Source organism: Eurosta solidaginis, chromosome 1 (assembly GCF_040869045.1).
Source record: "Eurosta solidaginis isolate ZX-2024a chromosome 1, ASM4086904v1, whole genome shotgun sequence".
NCBI classification, from domain to species: Eukaryota; Metazoa; Arthropoda; class Insecta; order Diptera; family Tephritidae; genus Eurosta; species Eurosta solidaginis.
The window spans coordinates 305,369,467-305,383,019 of record NC_090319.1 but is presented as its reverse complement, the minus strand read 5'-3'; the positions used below and the strand labels follow the sequence as shown (position 1 = coordinate 305,383,019).

The 13,553-nt window shown below is 38.3% G+C and overlaps 1 protein-coding gene and 1 long non-coding RNA gene across 7 annotated transcripts in view; one reads left to right on the top strand and one right to left on the bottom strand.

The window, feature by feature from the left end:
• The window catches only part of wdb (widerborst), a 79,604-nt gene extending 75,853 nt beyond the window's left edge, over nt 1-3,751 (bottom strand). For all 6 annotated transcript variants that reach the window (XM_067761362.1, XM_067761361.1, XM_067761365.1 and 3 more), the window contains exon 1: nt 3,066-3,751. The gene's annotated coding sequence lies outside the window, so the exon portion shown is untranslated. The remainder of the gene's footprint in view (nt 1-3,065) is intronic.
• Nucleotides 3,752-5,978: 2,227 nt separating this feature from the next.
• Nucleotides 5,979-9,055, top strand: LOC137243820 (uncharacterized). Its single transcript, XR_010950643.1, has 5 exons — nt 5,979-6,578; nt 6,641-6,720; nt 7,093-7,553; nt 7,624-7,832; nt 7,903-9,055. It is a non-coding gene; the product is annotated as an uncharacterized lncRNA (long non-coding RNA).
• Nucleotides 9,056-13,553: the final 4,498 nt, after the last annotated feature.

Sequence of the window (13,553 nt, the reverse complement as noted above, 5' to 3'; positions counted from 1 at the left end):
ACATTTTGTATGTCGGGCTTGATTCTTGTTTCAGTATCCAGAACGAAGTTGAGCCACAGTGGCTCGCGTTTCCCTGGGGAGTATGCGTTCCTCTTCCGCAAGTTTTGGGTACTGTTCCCCGAGTACTGGATTCACCGGGCAATTCCCGGCATAAAGGTCCGACGCCTGTTTGTGGAGTTCACCAAGGACCTGCTTGTGTTTCTTTGCTTCATACGGCTGAGTTCTCAGGTGCCGTATTTCCTCAAAATGCTTACGGAGATGACTCTTTAAGTCCCTAGGCAGTGCTGGCTCATCAATCAGATTACTGTTGGTATGCCCAGGTTTCTGGGTATTCAACAGGAACTGTTTGGTTAGCATCTCATTTCTCTCCCTGATGGAGAGTATTCTCGCCAAATTATGTAGATGGTGTTCTGAGGACAGAAGATGACAGCCCGTGGCGGTTCTGAGCGCAGTATTTTGGCAGGCCTGTAGCTTCTTCCAGTGGGTAGTTTTTAGGCTTGGCGACATATAGGGGATGCGTAGCACGCAAACGGCTGGCCAATTGCTTTGTATGTGGTAATGAGCGTTTCTTTGTCTTTTCCCCCAAATACTGCCAGCAAGGGATTTGAGGATTTTATTACGGCTCTGGATTTTCGGAATAATTGCGGCTGCGTGCTCACTAAAATGTAGATCCTGATCAAACGTCACACCCAAGATTTTGGCGTGTGGCACAGTCGTAGCGTAGTGCCATCGACGTGGATCTTCAAAATGGTCGACATTTGGGACGTCCTAATTGTAAATAGGGTCGCGAATGATTTAGTCGGTGATGCCAGGTTTCGCGAGGCAAAAAAACTGGAGAGATCAGGGAAGTAGCCGTTTATTCTGTTGCAAAGCTCATCGATCTTTGGGCCTGTGGCCATTATTGTGCAAACATCGGCGTAAGAAACGATAGTGACTCCTTCTGGTGGCGAAGGTAGTTTTGATATGTAAAAATTAAACAAAAGTAGGGATAGGACACCACCCTGAGGCACCCTTTGTTTAATTCTTCTTGGCTTTGATATTTCGTTTCTGAATTGCACCGATGCCTGCCGACCACCCAGATAATTTGCGGTCCACCTTTTAAGACATGGGGGAAGGGTCGACCCTTCCAAGTCTTGCAGTAACGTGCCATGGTTGACCGTATCAAAAGCTTTTGATAGGTCTAGGGCTACGAGTACTGTTCTATGGTGAGGCTTCTGATATAAACCACAATTTATCAGGGTGCTAATGGCATTTAGCGCGGTGGTGGTTCTAGGAAGTTTTCTGAAGCCATTCTGATTACAGGCTAGCTGCAAATTTGCTTTGAAGTAGAGGAGCAAAATGGCTTCAAGCGTCTTGGCTACTGGCGATAGGAGAGATATCGGGCGATATGACTCCACTATGTTAGCTGGTTTCCCAGGCTTTAGTAGCGGGACCACCTTGGCCATTTTCCATTTTTCCGGTATGACAAAGGTGGAAAGAGACAGGTTTAAGACATGTGCTAAATATTTGAAACCCTCTTTCCCTAGGCTTTTAAGCGTATATCGATAGTCGAGACTGTTGATAGTTCTCCACTTCTAATCGCCATAGTTTAGTATAGCCCCAGCGGGTAAGGGGGTCAGAATATACCCGCGGTAGGTATGCCTGTCGTAAGAGGGCGACTAAAATACCAGATTCAAGGGGTGTGTAGCGCAACCCTTTAGGTTGCCAGCGCAATATATAGCTTCTCCAAATCCAATTGTCAACCTCACCTATCCGCGGCGAATCCTGTTTCACTAACAGACGAGGCTCTGGCGACCCCAAGCTCCTCATGGATCTTGGGGTGGGGAGGGAGGGGATGGCCTGAAGGTTTAATGTGGCCACATAAATCGTTCCCGAGATGGTCGGGCTAGCACCTTATTGGTGCTGTGGTACCGGAGCGTACCGGATCTGCATCCGGCAAAGGACCATCACATCGATAACACTCCCCAAAGCCTTCGGGGAGCAACCTTATCGCTACAACAACAACAACAACAACAACAACAACAACAACAACATAGTTTAGTATACCTTAGAAAATACAGTCAAGATACTAGCGGTTCTGGTTCCGTAACAAAATCAGTATTTATATTTCTATATATATTATTTGCATGTACCTCGATCAGTTTGTATATAATGGTATTTTTTAAAAGAGGATTACGGATCTGAATCTGCCTGAAATCTGGTTGTTGATGTTGTTTTAACGATAAGCTTACTCCCCGAATGCTTTGGAGAGTGTTATCGATGTGATGGTCCTTTGCCGGATACAGATCCGGTACGCTCCGGTAACACATCACCATTAAGGTGCTATCACGACCATCTCGGGAACGATTTATATAGCCACATTAAACCTTCAGGCCATCCCTCCCTCCCCTCCGATCACCCAAGTTCCATGAGGAGCGGGTATATTCTGGGTAGTAGTGCAGTTTACGGTACCCACCCTAAAGTTGGGCTAAGATTTTCGAGTGAGGTATCAAAAGACGCGTATTAATCTCGAGAACAATAGTCCGAAGGCGGAAAAGAAAAATGTTCTCTGTCCGGAGATATTTGCAGTTGAAATTGGCGATTTTCATGTGGTTGTTGTTGTGTTGTACCCACAAAAAAAAATTGTGCATCACCACACACCCGGACTTGGCATGACGTAGCCCAGGGTTATTTTTTATAAGCGCGGCCGAAGGCCGCCAACGCAGAAAGGTGTTCTGCGCAAAAATACTATGAATCCCACCCCCGGTTTCGGAGGGACCGCGGGTCTTTTTTCGGTTTTTCGTTAATATCTTTTGAACGGGTAAAAAAGTTAACTTCCGCTTTCGGATTCTTGATCTAGGCGTGAATACGCGTCTTTTGATACCTCGCTCGAAAATTTTGGCCTAAATTTCGGTGGGTACCATAAACTGCACTATTACCATATTCTGACCCCCTAACCCGCTGGGGTTCCTGAAATCTGGTCTTTCACAACTCTAATTGGAGCAAGTTCACCTCTTGCAAAGCTGCTACGGAAAATGAGCTAACAATTTAATATACGTGTTTTGGTATTTTTTTTTAGATATTACCTGTATGCGCTATGAAAACGAATGATTTTCTTAAATTTTTTCGGCTTTTCCTCAATAGCTTCAATTTCAAGCCTCTAGTTGTACACTTTCAGTCAATATCCAGCCGCTGCGCAAATGTCATGAAATGTCAAAAAGGCCCGAGCGAGACAAGTTTTTTTTTTTTTTTTGCTAAACTAGACATTCACAGCCTTCAACCATTGAATCCAATTCTGTTTGCAGACTTAATGATTGGAATAGTTTTCTTTGATGATTTATAACTTTTTATTTTTCGTTTTGCTTTAGGTATTTATCAGAATTTTTTTTTATTTTTGCACTCACGACAAAATCGAAAGCGACTTTACCTCTGCTGCCGACGTCGCTAATGGCAGCAACAACTACGCTGTGACATAGACCGAACTCTGAACACCTTTTTCTTCCCGTTAAAATTTGTTCGCATTTTTCCTCTCGATTAGCACAATTTTTCATCTGCTTCTACATGCATTTTAAATGCGTTTTCGTTAAGAAAATTAACTAAATTTCACGAAATATAAGAAAGAGAATGCTTTATGCAACTCGTTACACTTTTTTCCACTATTTTAATGAGCTATATGAACTTTTTTTAAGATATTCGGACAGCGCCTTTTCTTGGTTCTTTAAATTTTTTCCTTTTCGTTCACTCCGATTCAGTAATTATGGAACACATTGAGCTACTTTCGTCATTTGATGGTGCGCACTGAAAATTTGCTATGGTGAGTTGCTCAATTAATGAGCTTTTCTTTCGGCCATTTTGTGGTGAATGAAATTAAGGAGACCAGCTGACTAATGCTGCATTTACATAGGCATTTCGGTTCGAGAGCGTCGGCCAATTTAAAACTTTTCCTCTTTTAACATTCATGTGTCATGAAATACTAAAGGCTTGGTTTCCTCGGAAGCGGTGCCGCTACGCAGCGGCAGGGCACATTGTCAAAAATGTTGCAATGTAAAAGTAATTATGTGGAAACTAAAAGTCTGTGCTCGCTAGGCGACGCGACACGTACCGACAAAATATTCTTTGCATGTATTCTTATGGAACCATGCAAACTAAGCGACAGTCGGGCGACACGACACGCCAAATTGGCCAATTAGGCAAAAATGCCGCGAATATTTTGTGGAACGTGACGGTATGTGTCGCGCCGCCTAGCGTGCACAGACTTTAAGAAGACGATGAAATTCACCTTAACGTAATATAGCGACTGGGCATAAAATATTACGGCCGTCATGACGGTAGAAACTCGTTCATCACCGTTTTTCCCCACCGCTATTTTCAAAGCGCTGAACATTTTGTCAAATAATTAAAATTAATTATGAAATAAATAAAATGTTTTTAGGTAATTATTTACTTTAGCTCATAACTGCTAAAAATCCTCCAAAAATATCGGAAGAGGTGTCAAAAGACGCGTTATGAACCCAAGATCACGAATCCGAAAGCGGAAATTGGAAATTTTATCCCTTTTCGGAGATAATTCCAAACAAAATTGGAAGTTTTCATGTGGTTGTTTGAATTTTGATGAGATTGTTGTACCTACAAGAAAAACTGTGTATAAAAGTGTTTTGCGCGGATATAGTTTTGGTCTCCAAACCGGTGTTGGACCCACCCATGGTAATTTTATATAAGCGCGGCCGAATGCCGCCAATGCAGAAAGGTGTTCTGCTTTTGGAGCTCTCCGGGCCATTTTTATTTCGACAGAAACAAATTTTTTAATTTCCGCTTTCGGATTCGTGGTCCTGGGTTCATAGCGCGTCTTTTGGCACCTCGCGTGATATTTTTGAATGAGGTTTAGCAGTTGTGAGCTAAAGTAAAGAATTATCTGTTTTTATTACACGTTTATTTAAAAAAATAATAAAAAAAAAAACGAAAAAGAACACGCAAAAATGCAAAACTAAGTTTTGCGAATCGTCTGCCGTAACTGTTCGTAGTTTCCAACAAAACGGTGCCATTGAAAATGGTGAGTATACCGACCGCTGTTCGGCGGTCGTAACATAGCGGCACCGCTTTTGAAGAAACCCAAGCGTTAACGAAATTGTAGCGGAAAGTCCAATTACAAAACCATTTTTTTTTATTTATTCATTTATTTACAGTCTTGTAGACTTAATTTCTTAAATTTCTTAAATTACATCTATGAGATCTCTTTATGTTATTGGTAGTTGATTTTTGTTTTTACATCATTAAATTATCTAAAAGGCATTGTCTTGCAGTAGTTGAACAATAATTTCTTAGGCAAGGTGCACACGAGGCTACGCGTCATAGACGCGTACAAGATATTTCATATAGCTACAATTTCTCTACGCCTCAAGATCTGCACACGAAGCTACTTTCGAGCGTCGATACAAAAAGCAAACAATTATTGAAAAAAATAAAAAATTAAATTTCTTCACCTATATCCGTCCCCGACACCAAAGGAAAATAGGTATTAAACGTTGTTTGCATCCCCGTGCCTTTGTAAATTATGAAAGGCAATTTTAAACCACCGCGGACTAGAGAAAAGGGTGATTTCTAATTTCCAACACTTTTTAGCCTTTTAAACGCTTCAACAATGTCTAACCAAGCTGTTGTGGTGTTTCATCGCTTTGGTAATATACCTTTAACGCACTTTTATTAACTAAAGTAACATTTTTTAACTAATTACACAAATTGGCATCCTTTTTTTCAAGCGTACGTACGCTCAGCGACCAACATCGCTGTACGCTTAGCTACACGCAAATTTCATGCTTTGTGGCTTTCATGCAGCTGACGCCTCGTATGCAGCTCTCCATTCAAATACAGGTGTTCGGCATCAAAGCGTACACATTTCGCCTGAAGCGTCTATAACGCGTAGCCTCGTGTGTACCTTGCCTTAAGCTGCAGACATTGGTGCGTTATCGCCCTACAAGACGGAGGTAACCAGTTCACTCACACATTCAAAGCTTTTTTCGCTCTCCACTAACACATCGACGTTTCATGCTGTCATCGAAATGACAGTGTCATCTTTAATAACGGTACAATAATTATTCCGGAAAATATTAAATCGCAAAAAAATATAATTAAGTTGTTAATAAAAAGGAAAAATTCATGTGTTTTTAGTTGTGATATGTGCTTGTTGTTTAGGCACTTCTAAATGTTGTAAGTATATTGCCTTATACCTTATACGTTAACCTGGCTATATAACTAGAAGCAACTAAGTCCTCTTGCCACCAATTGCAATTGGAAGATTCGATTTCTAAAACCAAAAAAGGTAACGTTTTACAAGACAGAGCACAGCCTAATTTTTATCAAAGGTGGTAACAAAATACGCATTTCGAGCTCCGTTTTTAGAATCTGAAAACGGGAATTTAAAATTGTATTGCACAGGACATTTTTCTGCGTTGGCGGCCTTCGCTCATTAAAGAAAAACCGGCAAAACTTCTCGTTTATTATAAATTTATTATAAATTTCTCAAACGGTACGACCATCTTTGTCTTTAGCTGCAATTCAATAAAATTTTCGCAAGACGGTGGAAAAGCATCATCGAGTAACATGTAAGTAGTTTTACAAAAATTGATGCCTTAATAAAGCCAATATTTTCTTTGTTTTATTACAGCCAATTCAGTTCAATAATAAGACCGTGGAACAGCATCATCCTTCTCAGCAAGTCAGCTAGTAGCAAGAAGCTAGTAACATGTAAGTTTTTTTAACGTTGTTTACCCGTTCAAAAGATTTTAACGAAAAACCGAAAAAAGACCCGGGGGTGGGATCCACAGTATTTTTGCGCAGAACACCTTTCTTTCTTCTTGGTTTTGATGTTTCGTTTCTATCGGTTGGTACCAAAGTAGTCTCTACACAGATGCATTCGGAAACATTGCAACAACTTGTTACTTCTCGAACTACCTTCAAGATGCTTTGTTGTCTGGCTATTTTTATTAACTTATTATTTTTTTTCGCGCATTCCTTTCTGATGACCTTTGTATTATTTGCGTCAAGATCACAATTGATGTACTTAATGAATCGAAACACTTTTGCTAAATACTTTGCTTCTTTTTTTATTTATTGTAGAAATCAAAATTCAAAGTGAAAATGACACCAACCTCCAAATGCAAACCCCGTCAAAGAGAATGAGCACACCAATCATGGCCATTGTTATACGCACTTATATACTCCATACACGAAGGAGAATACCAGTAATAATGCTTCCAGTGTTGGCGGCGGTAAGAACTCCAGCGCAAAATCAAAAGGGTTGGAAATATTAGATTTTCAAGAATTATGGGTGGAGGAAGTTGAATTATGTAAAGACAAGTTGTATGTGCAAAAGAATATTTTACTCTCATATCATAATCACGCTCACACCCCGCATGGTTGTCAAATTGATGCACCCAGTCATTATATCAGCACGAATAATAAAAATATAATGCAACACCTGGTCATCATAAGACAAATGAGCACACTAATAATGGTCCTAATTTGCTGCGTCATTATTATCATCTCCTGAGGCAAATATAGCAATGACTGGAGTGCAAGTATGTTGTATGAATTATAATAATTTATTAATTGTTTATAAAATTTAATAATGAAATTTGATTCTAACAGTTTCTATGATTTTAATTAACTTGCCTTGAATCGATTTGGAAGTTAGGAGATCCTCCGCCAGAGCCTGGTGCAAATCAAACTGGACCAATTTATGTAAATGATGTTACTGGTAATGTTAATCTGCACGGTTGAGCACATCCAGTACCTACGTTTATACAAGGTGGAACACCACACTACTTTCATAGGATGTAGCCGCCGATCACGTTGTTGTAAGATCTTACTTTAAACATGTTATTCATAAACACTGATTCTAATATTCTGTTTTGGTTTTTACTTTAGAGTCAACCGGTTATGTAAGCACCATAACAACACCAACAATAAATTTTGTACAACAGACGTTAACACCACATCAGCAGCCAGCAACAACAACAAGAATCGCAACAAGTTGAAACTTCTAATCAATTAATTACTAGTGAACCACCAACATATTCGCAATATGCGCATCCATCAACCATCCATCTTTGCAACACAAAATCCAATGCTTCATCCAGCGTCAGCTGCATAAAAAGCCACTGGTACATCGTTATATGTTTCACATATGCAACATATGTATGCGAATGCACATTTGGTGTGGAATTATAAGTGGTCCATTTGTTTATTCGCCCGAATATCAATATATACCAGGTGAAGATAGCGAACGCCATTCTACTTTATGCATCGTCTAGAGAAGCTAGAACATTTACAATTTAAAAATTGTGGGATTTTCAAACAGCTACACCAAGCTTCAACAAATTATTGGACCATGAGATTTCTCATATGCCCAATAGTCATTATTTAAGATGTAAATTATACCATTGGAAGACTAAAACACATTCAAGTATGAATTTTAATTTACATGCACAACACGCTGAAACAATTGATGTAACAACGAAAAGTCTAGAATTAACTGTTTGTCCATATTGTAATCGAGAAATTGCATCACAATGGTACCTACGCAAACACAGGAACAAGAGAAAACAATGGATGAAAGAACATCTTTTCTATGTTTCGAATGTGGTGAAGAATTTAGAACAAATACAAGTTTACGTGTGCATGTTTATGAAAAGTTTGCTCATTCTACACTACAAGATCTGAACGGAAAAATTCTCAGAATATGGTTACACCTATGTGGCATCTACAAGTTATTTATAATGACGAAATGAATTACAATGCTTATTTGGATTCTGGTGATGCTCCTGACATGCTGCATATATTCCGCCACGTCTGAACTTACTATACCTACCAAACTAATATCACTCTGGAAACTGATGGTGAGCAACACCACCACCGCATGAAAAATAAGAACTTCAAAACAAGGTTTCGGAAAGTGCACGCCTATGAATAGACGTTAATGTATTTATATAGTTTATGAATATAAAAATGCACATATGTAAAAATTAATAGAATAATAGGACATGATTTTAACTGTAAAAACTATTTTAAACATGCATTATTTATGAATTAAATATTATTTTAACAAAAAGGACGCGTTTCATTCATATAAAAAGCGAATTGACAGAAGGTAACCGATATGGGTAACCGATTGGCCAGTTACCCGTGTTGTTGTTGTTGCATATGTTTTGGTTAGCGATAACGGAAACATACCTAATGAAGTAACTTAAAAATGTAAATAACATCGAGCGAGAAGGAATGACGAAAACACAATAGGTAAGAGTGAGAAAGCGAGTCACACGTACATTAGGGGGACTCATGTAACTGTATAAATGCCTTATAAAGTGTGTAAACGTATAAATTTATTTAGTGCGTAAACGAGTTGTCAAAGTGTGTATGAAAAATCATTTACACAATTTGTATAAATTTACGCGCACATTTCATTGTGTAAACGCGATAAACTCAAACGAATGCAACCTTGCAGACATTACAGCAAGCATTTTCATCAGAAATCTCCAACATCAGCAAGTAAAGGCGTTTTAGTTTTGATTTTTCACTTAATCTTGGCATTTTTTAATTTGTATAACAATCAAAAAAATTTTGTTTGGCAATAATACAGCTGATAAACAATCAAGTTTATCAAGAGTATTACTAGGTGCGTTCATATAACCGCGTGTGTAAATGGATATAATTTTACACCTTATAAGTTTATATGGTTTTATGAGTCCCCCTATTATTTTGAGAGAGCGCATGCGTTACCTTTTCCCGACAGCAATGTAAAAGTCATTAAGACGATAATTGGTGACCAAGTTATTGGTAACGATTAAGTAATCGATTAGGTAACGGATACCTGTCTTGTAGGACGGTAACCTTATATCAGCTGATTCGACCAACGTTATCGAAATCAATGTAATCGATTATTGTCATTATATCGTAACGCTAAGGTCATTGTACAGGTCTACAAGTAGGATATGTAGCAGCACGCACATACATAGCCACGCTCACCTGATAAAATGCTTGTTCTTGTTCGTTTTTTTTGTGGATGCTATTTGGCACTGTTGTACTTCTTAGGACCAAACAAAGTTTAGTAGCTGCTATCGAAAACTGCTTAAAAATTTTTTTTTCTTATATTACAAAGAAATATACTTATTTACTTTCAAACGAGCACTTAATTACATCTCTCTTTAATAACCATATATTTTGGACAATTTTAATTATCAAATTGTGATACTTTTTTACGGGGACGATTGCTAAAACACGACCAAAACCGTCGGGGGAGGTATTAATAGACGTGTTTTTGCCTCGCTTCCAATAATTCGAATACTTTTTCTCTTCGGACTATTGACAACAGGACAAAACGCGTCTATTCATTTTTCTTTCCGCTTTTTTGGACGGGTTATTGCAGTCGACCTTGGTTTTAAACTGTTTTTCGCTGAGAACTTTTGAACGGGTAGAAAAACTTAGCTCCCGTGTTTGTATTCTTAATACTGAAATAACTACGCGTTCTCAGATACCCCAATTGAAGACTTTTTTATAATTTTCTGAAGGACCCACATGGGTGCACTTAAAATTTCCTACTAAATTCGTTAAAAGAAATTTACCATCACAGCAACCCATATCTGATATTCCGATCCCTTTTTTGCTTCCCTGTGTCGCTTTCGACGAAGCAACCCCGGTAATTTTGACACTTCGTTCAGTGTCAAAACTAATGTTCCACGCAGGTTCCACTGGGTTCCACGCTAGTTTGACACTGACCGAAATGTCAAACTGCCGTGTGTTAGAAAGGGAAAGAAATTGTTTCCCTCTCATACATATCATACTTGTAAACCTGTACAATGGCTAAGGTAGCAACCGTATCGTAGCCAAGCAATTGGTTTTTCGCCATATCCATAACGTAAAAATATTTGAGTTGGTGAATTTAATAACTTTTTGTAGGTTTTATTCATTGTTTTGGATACGTTACGACTAAGATACTTATTTTTTGTGGAATATGTTTGCAATTTTTTGCGTTTTCTTCATTTTTATATTTTCACGATTTTTATGTTAAGGCACCATTAATCGATTACAATGTATCGTATAGGGTTAAAGCGGAGTCATTACGGCCGTTCCATTGGTTTATCGAGCTCTGGCTCTGGCTCAAATCTCATTGGAACGATCTGGATCAACTTTATGAGAACTGGCAGCACTAATATAAAACATCTGTTTTGTTGAAAATAAGAAGAAACGTACACAAAATTTTAAGATACTGATAGAATTATTAACATTTAAATAGTTTCGCACATAAGCAAACTATTTATTTTCCTTACATCATCTTCAAGTTGTTTACTCTTTCAGTGTTTTTGCTTTTAAATATGGCGAATTCTTTTATGTATACACAAATGTACACATATTTAGTTCAGTGCTACAATGGCTCAACTATATGGTTGGCTCATCTCACCAGCTGATTTTATTTTTTTCATATCACTGTGGTAGGGATTGTCAGAAGGAGATGGCAAACTTAAAATAAAACCAACGAATTTACAACATTTTCTTACTACATACAAATGCTGCTAAGTTTTATGTTTTCATTCCATTCCATTCGTCTAACAGCAACACTCTGATTTTGGCAATGTGAACAAATGTATGTTGTTGCTGTAGAGATGAACCAACCATATAGTTGAGCCTTGAGTGCTACCAACTCAAAAGTGGTTAGCTGTCAAAAAATCTACTACAGAAAACGAAACGAACAGAACTGTTATACGGATCAGAAATTGAACCAGATAAATATCAGGATCACAACGTTGTTGTTGCATTTGCATGTTAAATTTCTATCCGTATCTCGCTCAAGTCTCAATGGAACGTAACTATTGGTGCCGTTTGTCGTATCACTGTAGTCGTATCCCTAACGTAAAGCCGGAGTCATTGGTGCCGTATGTCGTATCGCTGTATCCGTATCCCTAACGTAATCAGCTGTTTATCGTTACGACGGTAAACCAAAAACAAATTGGTTCCTGCAAAAATTGTTGGATTATGTGTTCCATTTTCTTCACGTTGGAGTACTCTAACAATACGCATTGCAAAGGCGTTTGCGGACCACCATCAGCCGATCATTGCTCGTTTTTTAACGACCGTGATCACGACGCGATCACGATCGAACAGAGTTGCCAAAAGTAAAATATTGCATAAAAATAACTGATAATAAAATTTTACTATGGCATATGGTATAGAGAAATATTAGTTTCTTTATTCACGTAAATGCTAAATAACATAAGAATATTCGTAGTATAAAATATAAAAGTTGTATTTCCCCTCTTCATTTACTTTCATTTTAAATTAAATTCATTCCGATAATTCTTTCCGACGCAATTCCTTTTTAGTACTTTGGCATATAATCCTCTGTGTGTGCTCCATGGAGTACTACAGTGAAAGTACTTTGGAAAGTAATCTCACGTATGTACTCTATGGAATACTCACAAACAAAGCGAGAGTGGGATCACCTACTCCTCTCCTAGGACATCGCAATCATTAGGGGGACTCATGAAAGCATATAAACTTATAAGGATGTTATGGAATCGCATTTACAGTGGAAGCAGTAAGGAAGGCGGTCGGCATGATGTGTTGGTGCACAGTGGCCAGTCATTGTCGGCTGGGGCGGGTCCTTGCCAACCTTACTGTTCCTGCGCCATAAACAGAAAAAAAGTTCCTATCATGCCTATTAAAACTAGCTGTCAAAAAGCGCAGAGACGACTCAAAACGCTTATAATTCAAAATAAAACAACATCCGCCCGAACCGTATGTCACGGACAGACCGTTAACATTCAAAAAAATTAAATTCAAAAAAAACTCAAAAAAATCTAACGCAAAAAAAAATTTACCGAACCGGACATGGCCGGTTACTAACTCTGAAAATCAAAAAAAAAATACTGAAAATAAATACAAAAGGGTATAAACAAAAAGGGCCGAATATAACTTGGGGGCGCCGCCGGTTATGTTGCGACGCCCGGTGCTTATACCCACCCTCAAAATCCATGGCCACCGACGCACCTAATCTTTCGGTGGCCCCTTACCTGTTTTACCTAAGTGCCTTCTAAAAGAATATAGACGCCAGCATTCCCATTCTAATTACAAGTTTATTCAGATATCATTATTACTAAAGTATGTATGCTATGAAAGAAATATTTAAAGCTGTACCTATAATGTCACCTCCTTTTTTTTTGACAAAGGTTATAAGCGCTTGGTGCAAAAAAAAATTGTAAATAAATGTGCTTATGAATATTAGATAGATTACATACAAAGTAGAAATTTGGTTAAATGCCCTTTCTCTTTTCATTCACAAACTTATCTTAGGGCTGTACAGTTTGGATACAACTTCCGATAATTGGGGCCCCCTTACAAAATTAATATGTTGTTGTAGTAGACTTATTTTGAGTTTAACAAAACATCAATTCGGTATAACACATAGTATAATGACACTAATATGTACTATGTACTAGGAAAATTGTTATAAACGCAACTAAGACTAAATTTGGGGTAAATCATACTCCTCGAAGAAATTGTTTCACATGTTCAAGTAAAACGTG